The following is a 15,490-nucleotide window of genomic DNA, read 5'->3' on the forward strand; positions in this document are numbered from 1 at the left end:
GTGAGCGCTCACTGTGCGGACTGCACACAATACTGTACTGATCTGTGCGGGAGAAGTGAGCGCTTACTGTTTGGACTGCAGACAGTACTGTACTGATCTGTGCAGGAGCAGTGAGTGCTCACTGTGCGGACTGCACACAATACTGTACTGATCTGTGCGTGAGAAGTGAGCGCTTACTGTTTGGACTGCAGACAGTACTGTACTGATCTGTGCAGGAGCAGTGAGTGCTCACTGTGCGGACTGCACACAATACTGTACTGATCTGTGCGTGAGAAGTGAGCGCTCACTGTGTGGACTGCAGACAATACTGTACTGATCTGTGCGGGAGAAGTGAGCTCTCACTGTTTGGACTGCAGACAATACTGTACTGATCTGTGCAGGAGCAGTGAGCGCTCACTGTGCGGACTGCACACAATACTGTACTGATCTGTGCGGGAGAAGTGAGCGCTTACTGTTTGGACTGCAGACAATACTGTACTGATCTGTGCAGGAGCAGTGAGTGCTCACTGTGCGGACTGCAGACAATACTGTACTTGTGGTCGGGGCTATGCGTGAAAGAACCTACCCCTTCATTCACCCACAACAGAACTAAGCGGTCTGAGTTGTGCCATAACCGCTTCCGTCGAGAGTACACCTGAAAGAGGCCAAAAACCCAGCATGAAACACAAGACCTGTATATTGCCATATTACCACGCCCAACTCTGAAAGGCACATGAAATTTGACTAACAGGGTTTGGAACATATCGGCCGTAACAAGACGAGCGCCACTGGCTCAACTTACGGATAAAGTGTGCCGGGACTGGATTCCTGGAAGCGGCCGATGCTGCCCCTATCCTGAATGAATGTCCTGACACAGTGAGGGGGTCTAAACCCAAATTGACCGCCAGTATCCGCACATGCGCTATGAATTGGGGGGTGGACAAGGCTGCTGCCCCGAAGGGTAACAGAGGGGTGTTAGTGCCGCGATCGGCCAGTGCCCCTGACCATTCCTACACCTGAGAAAACAAAGTAATTCTGCTAAGCTAGGGCGTCAACCGCTACTATCTGCGCATCATGTGCGAGGGAGCCACAGAACAGGAAATTGTGCACGAGCGACAACTGTACCAGACGCCTCATCAAGGACATGGCCAGTTGAGACCTGGATTTGCCACTGACCAGGATAGTCATGGTGGAGGAGCTATCAGAGGTAAAGAACCCGATGCGGCCTGTCCACTGGTCACCCCAAACCTAGGCTGCCGCCACCACGGGATCCAAATCCCTTGCCTTCGTTGACTGGGGAATTCCTGTGGCCTCGAACATCTCCCCTGGCCACGCCCCATTCAGCCAATGGGAGCCAAAAATGCAGCGAAACCAGTGTCCACCCTGCTGCTGGAGAATATAACGGGGGAGTTGTGCGAGACTGCCGGCACAAACATAGACACGCCATTCCAATGACTCAACAAGTGGTCCCACATGCTCAAATCTGCTTGCGCCTGACTGTCCCGGAACACTGGACTATCCTGACAGGGAGCTTCTGATAGGAGTGGTAACAACCTAGCTACAAAAGACCTACCTTGAGGAATAACGCGCATCGCAAAATTTAGCATGCCTAACAACGATTGCAGTTCCACCTACATGGTGACCCTACCAGTGACGAAACAGTTTCTTGTTTTATTTTTTTATTTATTTATTTTTTTGCCTTTGTTTTTCTCTGTGAGAGACTCTAATGGCGGAGCCACGCGTGAGAGACCCTAATGGCGGAGCCACGCGTGAGAGACTCTAATGGCGGAGCCACGCGTGAGAGACTCTAGTGGCGGAGCCACGCGTGAGAGACTCTAGTGGCGGAGCCACGCGTGAGAGACTCTAGTGGCGGAGCCACGCGTGAGAGACTCTAGTGGCGGAGCCACGCGTGAGAGACTCTAGTGGCGGAGCCACGCGTGAGAGACTCTAGTGGCGGAGCCACGCGTGAGAGACTCTAGTGGCGGAGCCACGCGTGAGAGACTCTAGTGGCGGAGCCACGCGTGAGAGACTCTAGTGGCGGAGCCACGCGTGAGAGACTCTAGTGGCGGAGCTATGCGTGAAACTGTAATGGCGGAGAATGGCGGATTTATGTTCCTTTTTTTTTTTTTTTTTTTTTTTTTTTTTTTTTTTTCACCACTCATGCAGCACCAGTATGACTCGGGGACTTGCCTAACCATGACTCTCTTTGACAATACAATGTAGTGAAGTACGGACGGCACTCCTCGTCTCTGTGGGTCCCGGTGCACGAGTCAGGGAAAGACAGCCCACTTGAATCACAGAATAAGACCGGCACTCGGGTATCGTTGAAGAAAAACTGCTTTATTCAAGCATTAAGCAGTACAAGCAGAGAACAAATGGATAAACAGCGACACGTGTTTCGGCTCTATGAGCCTTTGTCAAGCCTAATGTGTCTATGTAAACTAGAAATTTAAATAGTGCGCCGTACCTGACGCAGAGAACGTGATGAGGTCACGTCACCATAACTACCAGTATCAACAAATCCTTCTGTGCAGGAATTCTAATCATTACTGCACCGGATCGAAATTAAAAGGTATGCAACAATGTCATGACAATGTTGCCGGTAATTGACCAATACTCCAATATCTATTATAAGTTTAACCCCTTTATGTGGGCATTCTAAATATATATGTACGTGTCTAAAGAAAAATTGCAATATAATGACATTGTTGCAACCATGTTCACATAGTTAGTATAACTCTAACATTATCCACATATGAATAACAAAATTAAATATATCGATCCAATAAAGAAGGGAACAACAGGAAAAACAAGTAAGCTGTCAGTATGAGACTGCTGAAATGAATGTATACATCAAAACTCATATTTAATGAGATTGCAATTAAACAATAAACGCTGGCTGTAATCTTGAGTTTCTTCCATTTTCAATATTCTATTATTTTTTCTGAGACTATAGAAGAAAATGATCATGAAGAAAATATTTATGTATATAAATTTCACAAGAATGCATTTAAATCATATTCTCGATTGAGACCTCTGGGTTCAATAGTCTGTAAAGTATGTATCCAAAAACTCTCACGTTTTTTAAGCATGAGAATTCTATTGCCACCTCTACGTGCTGGCAACACTTGCTCAATAATTTGGAATCTCAATTGAGATACATTGTGGGAACATCTGTCAAAGTGAAGGGGAACTGGCAACAGTAAATTCTTTTTCCTTATTGTGGATTTGTGATTACTAAATCTATCCTTCATTCTGACAGATGTCTCCCCAATGTATATCAGACCACATGGGCACTTTAGTAGATACACAACAAAATTGCTGTCACAAGTAAAGAAACCTCTTACAGGAAACTGCTTCCCAGTGTGTGGATGAGAAAAAGTTTCACCTCTAATCACAGCTGAGCAATGCACACAATGCAAACAGGGAAAAGTTCCCTTTTTTGGAGTAGTTAAGAAAAGTTGACGTGGCATAGTGGAGCTTCCTATGTCTGCTTTTACAATGGTATCACGAATATTTTTCGTTCTCTTATAACAGATCATAGGGGCTTCACCAAATTCAACAATATCGGGATAGGCAGCACGCATAATTCCCCAATGCTTATTGATGATATGACGAAATTTATTCATAACGGGATGGTATTTTTATAGTTAAATACCATCCCGTTATGAATAAATTGCCACGTCAACTTTTCTTAACTACTCCAAAAAAGGGAACTTTTCCCTGTTTGCATTGTGTGCATTGCTCAGCTGTGATTAGAGGTGAAACTTTTTCTCATCCACACACTGGGAAGCAGTTTCCTGTAAGAGGTTTCTTTACTTGTGACAGCAATTTTGTTGTGTATCTACTAAAGTGCCCATGTGGTCTGATATACATTGGGGAGACATCTGTCAGAATGAAGGATAGATTTAGTAATCACAAATCCACAATAAGGAAAAAGAATTTACTGTTGCCAGTTCCCCTTCATTTTGACAGATGTTCCCACAATGTATCTCAATTGAGATTCCAAATTATTGAGCAAGTGTTGCCAGCACGTAGAGGTGGCAATAGAATTCTCATGCTTAAAAAACGTGAGAGTTTTTGGATACATACTTTACAGACTATTGAACCTAGAGGTCTCAATCGAGAATATGATTTAAATGCATTCTTGTGAAATTTATATACATAAATATTTTCTTCATGATCATTTTCTTCTATAGTCTCAGAAAAAATAATAGAATATTGAAAATGGAAGAAACTCAAGATTACAGCCAGCGTTTATTGTTTAATTGCAATCTCATTTAATATGAGTTTTGATGTATACATTCATTTCAGCAGTCTCATACTGACAGCTTACTTGTTTTTCCTGTTGTTCCCTTCTTTATTGGATCGATATATTTAATTTTGTTATTCATATGTGTATAATACTAGAGTTATACTAACTATGTGAACATGGTTGCAACAATGTCATTATATTGCAATTTTTCTTTAGACACGTACATATATATTTAGAATGCCCACATAAAGGGGTTACAATTATAATAGATATTGGAGTATTGGTCAATTACCTGCAACATTGTCATGACATTGTTGCATACCTTTTAATTTCGATCCGGTGCAGTAATGATTAGAATTCCTGCACAGAAGGATTTGTTGATACTGGTAGTTATGGTGACGTGACCTCATCACGTTCTCTGCGTCAGGTACGGCGCACTATTTAAATTTCTAGTTTACATAGACACATTAGGCTTGACAAAGGCTCATAGAGCCGAAACACGTGTCGCTGTTTATCCATTTGTTCTCTGCTTGTACTGCTTAATGCTTGAATAAAGCAGTTTTTCTTCAACGATACCCGAGTGCCGGTCTTATTCTGTGTCTCTTTGACAATAAACCATACCTGGACGACCTTACAGTGACGATAAGCAATTAAAACGAGAGCCAGACCTAAAGGAAAAGCATAGACATCAGTGATCTGAACCACGTGCATAAACATCACCGTGGGGTGTCGCCGCAGTCGGCTGAACGGGCCTATGCGAAAAAGGCAGCTATCTATGTAGTAACATATGCAAATTGCGACAAGTGCATGAAAACAGGCAAATTAGAAATCCTGCCAAACTGAACCAAAACAATGAAATAAAATGCCATGCAATGTGAAGGGTCTGACGCGCCCCTACTGACGTAAGTCTAGGAGTGCATGTAACTGGGAGCACTACCCCCCCCCCCCCCAATAATTTACCACAGACATACTGTATGGAATCAATCCCCCTACCTAACTAACAGCACGGCGGCCCGTGCCAGACTTTGCCCCCCACATGTAACATTAAAGGTGATGTGCAAAACTACGGTCGTCAGATAAGGTTAAACCCAGCCAGGCTGAATGACACATGCACTTCTTGGATAGCCCAGACTGATGTAACCAGTTAATCAGCCCATCACACAAATATGTGACTGAACCTCTCCTACACGTGCATGTGGAGCATCCAGCCTCATTGATATGTTGCCCATGCCGTCTCAATCTCCCCCCCCCCCTCCTCCTAAGCCCCTTACAAGACTCCCCCCTAGCAGACAGATAAAACTCAACCCGAGTTCCTGCGCATATGCGAACGGAGTCCCGCTGCCTCCCGCTACCTGCTGCAAGTCACGTGGGAGCGGGGCGTGCTGCCAGACTGTCGTTCCGGTGTGGGGATGTCCCTTTCATACCTTAAAGGGACCGACCCCACCGACCGGACAACCGAGCTGATGCTGCGCTGAGGCAGCGGCCACTTACCCGCCGCCCGAGGAGGAACAGGACGCCGGACTGCAGGGGGAAGCGCTGACCGGAAGTGACGCACTGTTGCCTAGGAGCTGCTGACGCCGCCGGCTGGAACAGGAACACTGCTGCCGTCCGTCCCCTGTAGTGAGAGGTGAGCAGCAGATATAGGGCAGGGCGCCCCTCCCACAAATTCAGGCCAATAAATCGGCCTTGATACTAATCTGTGCGGGAGAAGTGAGCGTTCACTGTGTAGACTGCAGACAATACTGTACTAATCTGTGCGGGAGAAGTGAGCGCTCACTGTGCGGACTGCAGACAATACTGTACTAATCTGTGCGGGAGAAGTGAGCGCTCACTGTGCGGACTGCAGACAATACCGTACTAATCTGTGCGGGAGAAGTGAACGCTCACTGTGCGGACTGCAGACAATACTGTACTGATCTGTGCGGGAGAAGTGAACGCTCACTGTGCGGACTGCATACAATACTGTACTGATCTGTGCGGGAGAAGTGAGCGCTCACTGTGCGGACTGCACACAATACTGTACTGATCTGTGCGGGAGAAGTGAGTGCTCACTGTGCGGACTGCAGACAATACTGTACTAATCTGTGCGGGAGAAGTGAGCGCTGACTGTGCGGACTGCAGACAATACTGTACTAATCTGTGCGGGAGAAGTGAGCGCTCACTGTGCGGACTGCAGACAATACTATACTGATCTGTGCGGGAGAAGTGAGCGCTCACTGTGCGGACTGCAGACAATACTGTACTAATCTGTGCGGGAGAAGTAAGCACTCACTGTGCGGACTGCACACAATACTGTACTGATCTGTGCGGGAGAAGTGAACGCTCACTGTGCGGACTGCACACAATACTGTACTAATCTGTGCGGGAGAAGTGAACGCTCACTGTGCGGACTGCAGACAATACCATGCTAATCTGTGCGGGAGAAGTGAGTGCTCACTGTGCGGACTGCAGACAATACCGTACTAATCTGTGCGGGAGAAGTGAACGCTCACTGTGCGGACTGCAGACAATACTGTACTGATCTGTGCGGGAGAAGTGAGCGCTCACTGTGCGGACTGCAGACAATACTGTACTAATCTGTGCTGGAGAAGTGAACGCTCACTGTGCGGACTGCAGACAATACCATGCTAATCTGTGCGGGAGAAGTGAGTGCTCACTGTGCGGACTGCAGACAATACTGTACTAATCTGTGCGGGAGAAGTGAGCGCTCACTGTGCGGACTGCAGACAATACCGTACTAATCTGTGCGGGAGAAGTGAACGCTCACTGTGCGGACTGCAGACAATACCGTACTAATCTGTGCGTAAGAAGTGAGCGCTCACTGTGCGGACTGCAGACAATACCGTACTAATCTGTGCGTAAGAAGTGAGCGCTCACTGTGCGGACTGCAGACAATACCGTACTAATCTGTGCGGGAGAAGTGAACGCTCACTGTGCGGACTGCAGACAATACCGTACTAATCTGTTCGGGAGAAGTGAGCGCTCACTGTGCGGACTGCAGACAATACCGTACTAATCTGTGCGGGAGAAGTGAACGCTCACTGTGCGGACTGCATACAATACTGTACTGATCTGTGCGGGAGAAGTGAACGCTCACTGTGCGGACTGCAGACAATACTGTACTGATCTGTGCCGGAGAAGTGAGCGCTCACTGTGCGGACTGCAGACAATACTGTACTGATCTGTGCGGGAGAAGTGAACGCTCACTGTGCGGACTGCAGACAATACTGTACTGATCTGTGCCGGAGAAGTGAGCGCTCACTGTGCGGACTGCAGACAATACTGTACTAATCTGTGCGGGAGAAGTGAGCTCTCACTGTCCGGACTGCAGACAATACTGTACTGATCTGTGCGGGAGAAGTGAACGCTCACTGTGCGGACTGCAGACAGTACTGTACTAATCTGTGCGGGAGAAGTGAGCGCTCACTGTGCGGACTGCAGACAATACTGTACTGTGTGCGGGAGAAGTGAGCGTTCACTGTGCGGACTGCAGACAATACCGTACTAATCTGTGCGGGACAAGTGATCTCTCACTGTGCGGACTGCAGACAATACTGTACTAATCTGTGCGGGAGAAGTGAGCACTCACTGTGCGGACTGCAGACAATACCGTACTAATCTGTGTGGGAGAAGTGAACGCTCACTGTGCGGACTGCAGACAGTACTGTACTAATCTGTGCGGGAGAAGTGAGCACTCACTGTGCGGACTGCAGACAATACCGTACTAATCTGTGTGGGAGAAGTGAGCTCTCACTGTGCAGACTGCAGACAATACTGTACTAATCTGTGCGGGAGAAGTGAGCACTCACTGTGCGGACTGCAGACAATACCGTACTAATCTGTGTGGGAGAAGTGAGCTCTCACTGTGCAGACTGCAGACAATACCGTACTAATCTGTGCGGGAGAAGTGAGTGCTCACTGTGCGGACTGCAGACAATACTGTACTAATCTGTGCGGGAGAAGTGAGCGCTCACTGTGTGGACTGCAGACAATACTGTACGAATCTGTGCTGGAGAAGTGAGTGCTCACTGTGCGGACTGCAGACAATACTGTACGAATCTGTGCTGGAGAAGTGAGTGCTCACTGTGCGGACTGCAGACAATACTGTACTGATCTGTGCTCACTGTGCGGACTGCAGACAATACTGTACGAATCTGTGCGGGAAAAGTGAGCGCTCACTATGTGGACTGCAGACAATACTGTACTAATCTGTGCTGAAGAAGTGAGCGCTCATTGTGTAGACTGCATACAATACTGTACTGATCTGTGCGTGAGAAGTGAGCGCTCACTGTGCGGACTGCAGACAATACTGTACTGATCTGTGCGTGAGAAGTGAGCGCTCACTGTGCGGACTGCAGACAATACTGTACTGATCTGTGCGTGAGAAGTGAGCGCTCACTGTGCGGACTGCAGATAATACTGTACTGATCTGTGCGTGAGAAGTGAGCGCTCACTGTGCGGACTGCAGACAATACTATACTAATCTGTGAAGGAGAAGTGAGCGCTCACTGTGCGGACTGCAGACAATACTGTACTGATCTGTGCGTGAGAAGTGAGCGCTCATTGTGTAGACTGCATACAATACTGTACTGATCTGTGCGTGAGAAGTGAGCGCTCACTGTGCGGACTGCAGACAATACTGTACTGATCTGTGCGTGAGAAGTGAGCGCTCACTGTGCGGACTGCAGACAATACTGTACTGATCTGTGCGGGAGAAGTGAGCGCTCACTGTGCGGACTGCAGACAATACTGTACTGATCTGTGCGTGAGAAGTGAGCGCTCACTGTGCGGACTGCAGACAATACTATACTAATCTGTGGGGGAGAAGTGAGCGCTCACTGTGTGGACTGCAGACAATACTGTACTAATCTGTGCGGGAGAAGTGAGCGCTCACTGTGTGGACTGCATACAATACTGTACTGATCTGTGCGGGAGAAGTGAGCGCTCACTATGAGGTCTGCACACAATACTGTACTGTGTGCGGGAGAAGTGAGCGCTCACTGTGCGGACTGCAGACAATACCATACTAATCTGTGCAGGAGAAGTGAGTGCTCACTGTGTGGACTGCATACTGTGGCAAAACCAACCTCGCCACTGGGTTTTGGAGGGGGCTGTTTGAAGGCCTCTTGCCTCACGATTATGGCCCATAGTAACTTTAAAGGAGAAGACAGACCGGCCGCACGGCTTAAATCTGTCTGTAGAATTGTATTTTATGTTATTATGCGTTCGCTTAAATTGTATGTTATGTGAGGGCACCCAGATAGCTAATAGTATTGTATTCGTGTATTCTGAGTGCCATTCACCTAATGATATGCACTCAGACTTGAGCTGTCTGGGGATATGTTAAATGTCTGTGTTTGCTGTGGGGGTGTGCCATTGTGTGTTTAAATGGTGATGTCTGTCCTGTTGTCTCCACATGTGTATTGGCGATCTCCCTTTGTCCTGAGAGATAATTGGATTGCCTTCGGTTGTCTCTGGGACAGAGAGGAGGAAACCATGATGCATTGTGGGGATGTGTTGTATCTGTTCTGTATTTGCAAAACTGTAATAAAAACCAGGCTGGGTGTGCCAGAACATCAGACCACTGCTGACCCTCAAGACGGAGCCTTGTCTCGTTATTGGGGGGATTCCCTATATGCTGTTAGAGACTGATTGCCAGGAATGTAAGCTGACTGTATGCTTTTCCTGTTCGTCTGCCGGCAGCTATTCGCGAGGTTCCAGTTTGGAGTGCTATTTTGTATTCAGTTCGGGAGGTTGGTGTTCTGCAGTAGCTGTGCCTGTCTCTCAGAAAGGGGCATATCGCCTAAACGGATTTTAACCCCTTGTCTGCTGAAACGGTCCGTTACATTGGTGGCAAGCAGCGGGATCGTTCCTACAGCCAGAAGGTCAGCTACAGGAGACACCTTTTTTTTGGATTTTACAACTTAAGGGCAACGCATGTCTCAGTACAGCGACCCTAAAAGCACCAGGATGGAACCAGCAGTGGAGTACAGATACTCTGTGGAGGAATTTGACCGTATGATGTGGTTGCGGCTGAACTTCTTCGGACCCAATCCAGCTGAGAAATCTGTGAAGTTCGTGAGGAGTCTAGTGTTCAAGACCCTACTATACCGGGCAGAAGGTGACGGTCAGCTGCCACGTTGGGTGGACCTCCATCGGAAGTTACAGTTGCGGGACAGAGGGAGCCTAGTCTCCATTCCCCAGCGGCAGCTTAACGCACCAGGGGGAGACAGTAAGCCCCACAACTGTGCAGATGGGACCGTGGTCTCTGCACTCACAGCACAGGGGGTAGGGACAGTCGGTCCTGTCCCCCAGCAACAGGGCTGTTTAGCCAAAGAGGAGACAGTCGGTTTCCCCTTCCAACAACCAGATCTCCAGCCATCTCCGCAGGGATACCAGGAGGAGGAGGTAAGCGAGCCCTCCCCTTCCCAGCTACTTCCCAACCGAGTTCTGGGGGCAGTGGATGAGCCTGCAATAACCACTGATCCCTTCCCAGCGGAAGAGCTGGCATCAGGGCAGAGAGCCGCTAGCCTCTGCTCCACGGACCCCCTTGTTACAGGACTGGCTTGTACCCCCCTCACGCCAGCAGAAGAGCTGGCATCAGGGCAGAGCGCAGTTGGCCTCTGCCCTCCCCTATCCTCTTGTCCAGAGACTGACTTCCCACAGGCATCCCCAGCGGAAGAGCTGGCATCTGGGCAGAGCGCAGTCGGCCTCTGCCCACCAATTACCTTCAGCTCCAAGCTGGAGAACCACAAAGCAAGGAGTAGCAGATGCCCACTCAACAGCTGGGGACATACAGAACAGAGCCAGGCCCTAAGATTCAACAGGTCCAATATTGTGTTGTGGGTGGGCTGCCAGACTAACTCAGGTACCGACCGGCGTGAGGTCAGGTATCTGGTTTGTCTTTCCTGGGGGGGGGGGGGGGGAGATGTGTGGCGAAACCAACCTCTCTTGCCTCAGGATTATGGCCCATAGTAACTTTAAAGGAGAAGACAGACCGGCCGCACAGCTTAAATCTGTCTGTAGAATTGTATTTTATGTTATTGTAACGGCACAGTTTCCGCAGACAAGGGGTTAAAATCCGTTTAGGCGATATGCCCCTTTCCGAGAGACAGGCACAGCTACTGCAGAACACCAACCTCCCGAACTGGATACAAAATAGCACTCCAAACTGGAACCTCGCAAATAGCTGTCAGCAGACGAACAGGAAAAGCATTCAGTCAGCTTACACTCCTGGCAATCAGTCTCCAACAGCATACAGGGAATCCCCCCAATAACGAGACAAGGCTCCGTGTTGAGGGTCAAGCAGTGATCTGACGTGCTGGCACACCCAGCCTGGTTTTTATTACAGTTGTTGCAAATACAGGTCCGCCCACAGGGTTTTGAAATACAACCAATCAGTAATTTACAACACGTACAATGTAAATACAGCAACCAATCGTTCACGCCCCCTAGAGGACCAGAAGGGAGACTGCGACACAGGACAGATGCATCATGGTTTCCTCCTCTATGTCCCGGACACAACCGAAGGCAATCCAATTATCTCTCAGGACAAAGGGAGATCACCAATACACATGTGGAGACAACAGGACAAACATCACCATTTAAACACACAATGGCACACCCCCACAGCAAACACAGACATTTAACATATCTCCAGACAGCTCAAGTCTGAGTGCATATCATTAGGTGAATGGCACTCAGAATACACGAATACAATAATATTAGCTATCTGGGTACCCTCACATAACATACAATTTAACCGAACGCATAATAACATAAAATACAATTCCACAGACAGATTTAAGCTGTGCGGCCGGTCTGTCTTCTCCTTTAAAGTTACTATGGGCCATAATCCTGAGGCAAGAGGCTTTTAAACAGCCCCCTCCAAAACCCAGTAGCGAGGTTGGTTTCGCCACACATCTCCCCCCCCCCCCCCAGGTAAGACTAACCAGATACCTGACCTCACGCCGGTTGGTACCTGAGTTAGTCTGGCAGTCCACCCACAACCCAATACTGGACCTGTTGAATTTAGTAGGCTGTCTCTGTCCAGTGAATCCACCAAGGTTATATTAGTAGCTGGTACTCCCGGTCTCTGAGTTGCTCCCTGGCTTGGAGTGGAGGTTGCTTTGTGGGCAGGGATCAGCGGGACTCTGCCCTGGTGCCAGCACTACCACGGAAGAAGCCTGGTTGGAGTCTGGTTGTTGGAGGGGGAAACCGATTGTCTCCCCTTTGGCTAAACAGCCCTGTTGCTGGGGGGCAGGACCGACTGTCCCTACCCCCTGTGCTGTAAGTGCAGAGACCACGGTCCCATCTGCACTGTTGTGGGCCTTACTGTCTCCCCCTGGTGCGTTAAGCTGCCGCTGGGGAATGGGGGTAACGAGCTCCTCTCCCATACATACTTCCAGCCGCTGGGGAGGGCGACTGACCGCCTCCGCTCCCAATACAGTGTCCTGCTGCTGGGGAAAGGGGACTGGGCTCTCTATTCCCTGTAGGACACTCTGCTGCTGGGGGACAGGACCGACTGTCTCTGCCCCCTGTAACTCCGCCTGCTGCTGGGGAATGGAGACTGGGCTCCCAATTCCCTGTACATCACACGGCCGCTGGGGAATGGAGACTGGGTTTCCAATTCCCAAAAAATCATGCTGCTGCTGGGGGGCAGGAACAACTACCTCTGCCCCCTGTAACTCAGCCTGCCGCTGGGGAATGGAGACTAGGCTCCCAATTCCCTGCAGGACCGGTGGAGAGACCTCGGTCCCATCTCCACCGGCCACCTGGGGTTCTTCCCAGTAAACATCCACAATATCCTTCCAGCTGAAAGGGGCTGGACCTGGGTCTGACTTCTTGCTGTCCTGCTGAGCCTTCCCAATGGAGTGAAAGAGATCTTGGTAGTCCTGCTCCAGTTCCCACTCCAGGGTTGCTAGGTGACCCAGGTCTTTCTCTACCTCATGGGGGTCATCCCACTCATGCCTAGCCTCCCTCTCGTAGAAAATGTCCTGAAGTCTGCACTGTGCAGGGCTCCCAAAGTCAGGCTCTGCAAAGGACTCCCATAACAAGCCAGGACCATCAAACTCCTCTCCCTCTGGCTTGTCATGCTCAGCTGTCCAGGGTATATACTGTGCCATATACCACCAGAGCGCCTGGTAGGCATCCTCCAGCCATAGCTCCTGCCATACACGGTGCTCTAGTTCCTTCACCCATTCCTCCAGGGGCTGCTCTCCCAGGAAGGGCATCCGCAGGGCCACTTGCTTCTGCAACAGCTGCTCTTCACTGGGGAGACTCTCACCCCGCTGGTATTGTACATTATCCAGGGCCTGGTACCAGATGCCTTTCCTTAATGCATCTCGGCCATCCAGGTCCTCCTCCTCGTATAACACTGCTGGATCCATCCTGTTGCTTTTAGGGTCGCTGTACTGAGACATGCGTTGCCCTTAAATTGTAGAATCCACAGAAATTGTGTCTCCTGTAGCTGTCCTTCTGGCTGTAGGAACGATCCTGCTGCTTGCCACCAATGTAACGGACCGTTTCAGCAGACAAGGGGTTAAAATCCGTTTAGACGATATGCCCCTTTCTGAGAGACAGGCACAGCTACTGCAGAACACCAACCTCCCGAACTGGATACAAAATAGCACTCCAAACTGGAACCTCGCAAATAGCTGTCAGCAGACGAACAGGAAAAGCGTATCAGTCAGCTTACACTCCTGGCAATCAGTCTCCAACAGCATACAGGGAATCCACCCAATAACGAGACAAGGCTCCGTCTTGAGGGTCAGCAGTGGTCTGACGTGCTGGCACACCCAGCCTGGTTTTTATTACAGTTGTTGCAAATACAGGTCCGCCCACAGGGTTTTGAAATACAACCAATCAGTAATTTACAACACATACAATGTAAATACAGCAACCAATCGTTCACGCCCCCTAGAGGACCAGAAGGGAGACTGCGACACAGGACAGATACAACATGTCCCCACAATGCATCATGGTTTCCTCCTCTATGTCCCGGACACAACCGAAGGCAATCCAATTATCTCTCAGGACAAAGGGAGGTCACCAATACACATGTGGAGACAACAGGACAGACATCACCATTTAAACACACAATGGCACACCCCCACAGCAAACACAGACATTTAACATATCCCCAGATAGCTCAAGTCTGAGTGCATATCATTAGGTGAATGGCACTCAGAATACACGAATACAATACTATTAGCTATCTGGGTGCCCTCACATAACATACAATTTAACCGAACGCATAATAACATAAAATACAATTCCACAGACAGATTTAAGCTGTGCGGCCGGTCTGTCTTCTCCTTTAAAGTTACTATGGGCCATAATCCTGAGGCAAGAGGCTTTTAAACAGCCTCCTCCAAAACCCAGTGGCGAGGTTGGTTTCGCCACAGTTATTATGCGTTCGGTTAAATTGTATGTTATGTGAGGGCACCCAGATAGCTAATATTATTGTATTCGTGTGGTCTGAGTGCCATTCACCTAATGATATGCACTCAGACTTGAGCTATCTGGGGATATGTTAAATGTCTGTGTTTGCTGTGGGGGTGTACCATTGTGTGTTTAAATGGTGATGTCTGTCCTGTTGTCTCCACATGTGTATTGGTGATCTCCCTTTGTCCTGAGAGATAATTGGATTGCCTTCGGTTGTCTCTGGGACAGAGAGGAGGAAACCATGATGCATTGTGGGGATGTGTTTTATCTGTTCTGTATTTGCAAAACTGTAATAAAAACCAGGCTGGGTGTGCCAGAACATCAGACCACTGCTGACCCTCAAGACGGAGCCTTGTCTCGTTATTGGGGGGATTCCCTGTATGCTGTTAGAGACTGATTGCCAGGAGTGTAAGCTGACTGTACGCTTTTCCTGTTCGTCTGCCGGCAGCTATTCGCGAGGTTCCAGTTTGGAGTGCTATTTTGTATCCAGTTCGGGAGGTTGGTGTTCTGCAGTAGCTGTGCCTGTCTCTCAGAAAGGGGCATATCGCCTAAACAGATTTTAACCCCTTGTCTGCTGAAACGGTCCGTTACACATACAATACTGTACTGATCTGTGCAGGAGAAGTGAGTGCTCACTGTGTGGACTGCAGACAATACTGTACTGATCTGTGCGGGAGAAGTGAGTGCTCACTGTGCGGACTGCAGACAATACTGTACTGATCTGTGGGGGAGAAGTGAGCGCTCACTGTGCGGACTGCATACAATACTGTACGAATCTGTGGGGGAGAAGTTATCTCTCGCTGTACGGAC

Source organism: Bufo gargarizans, chromosome 1 (assembly GCF_014858855.1).
Source record: "Bufo gargarizans isolate SCDJY-AF-19 chromosome 1, ASM1485885v1, whole genome shotgun sequence".
Taxonomy (NCBI): Eukaryota; Metazoa; Chordata; class Amphibia; order Anura; family Bufonidae; genus Bufo; species Bufo gargarizans.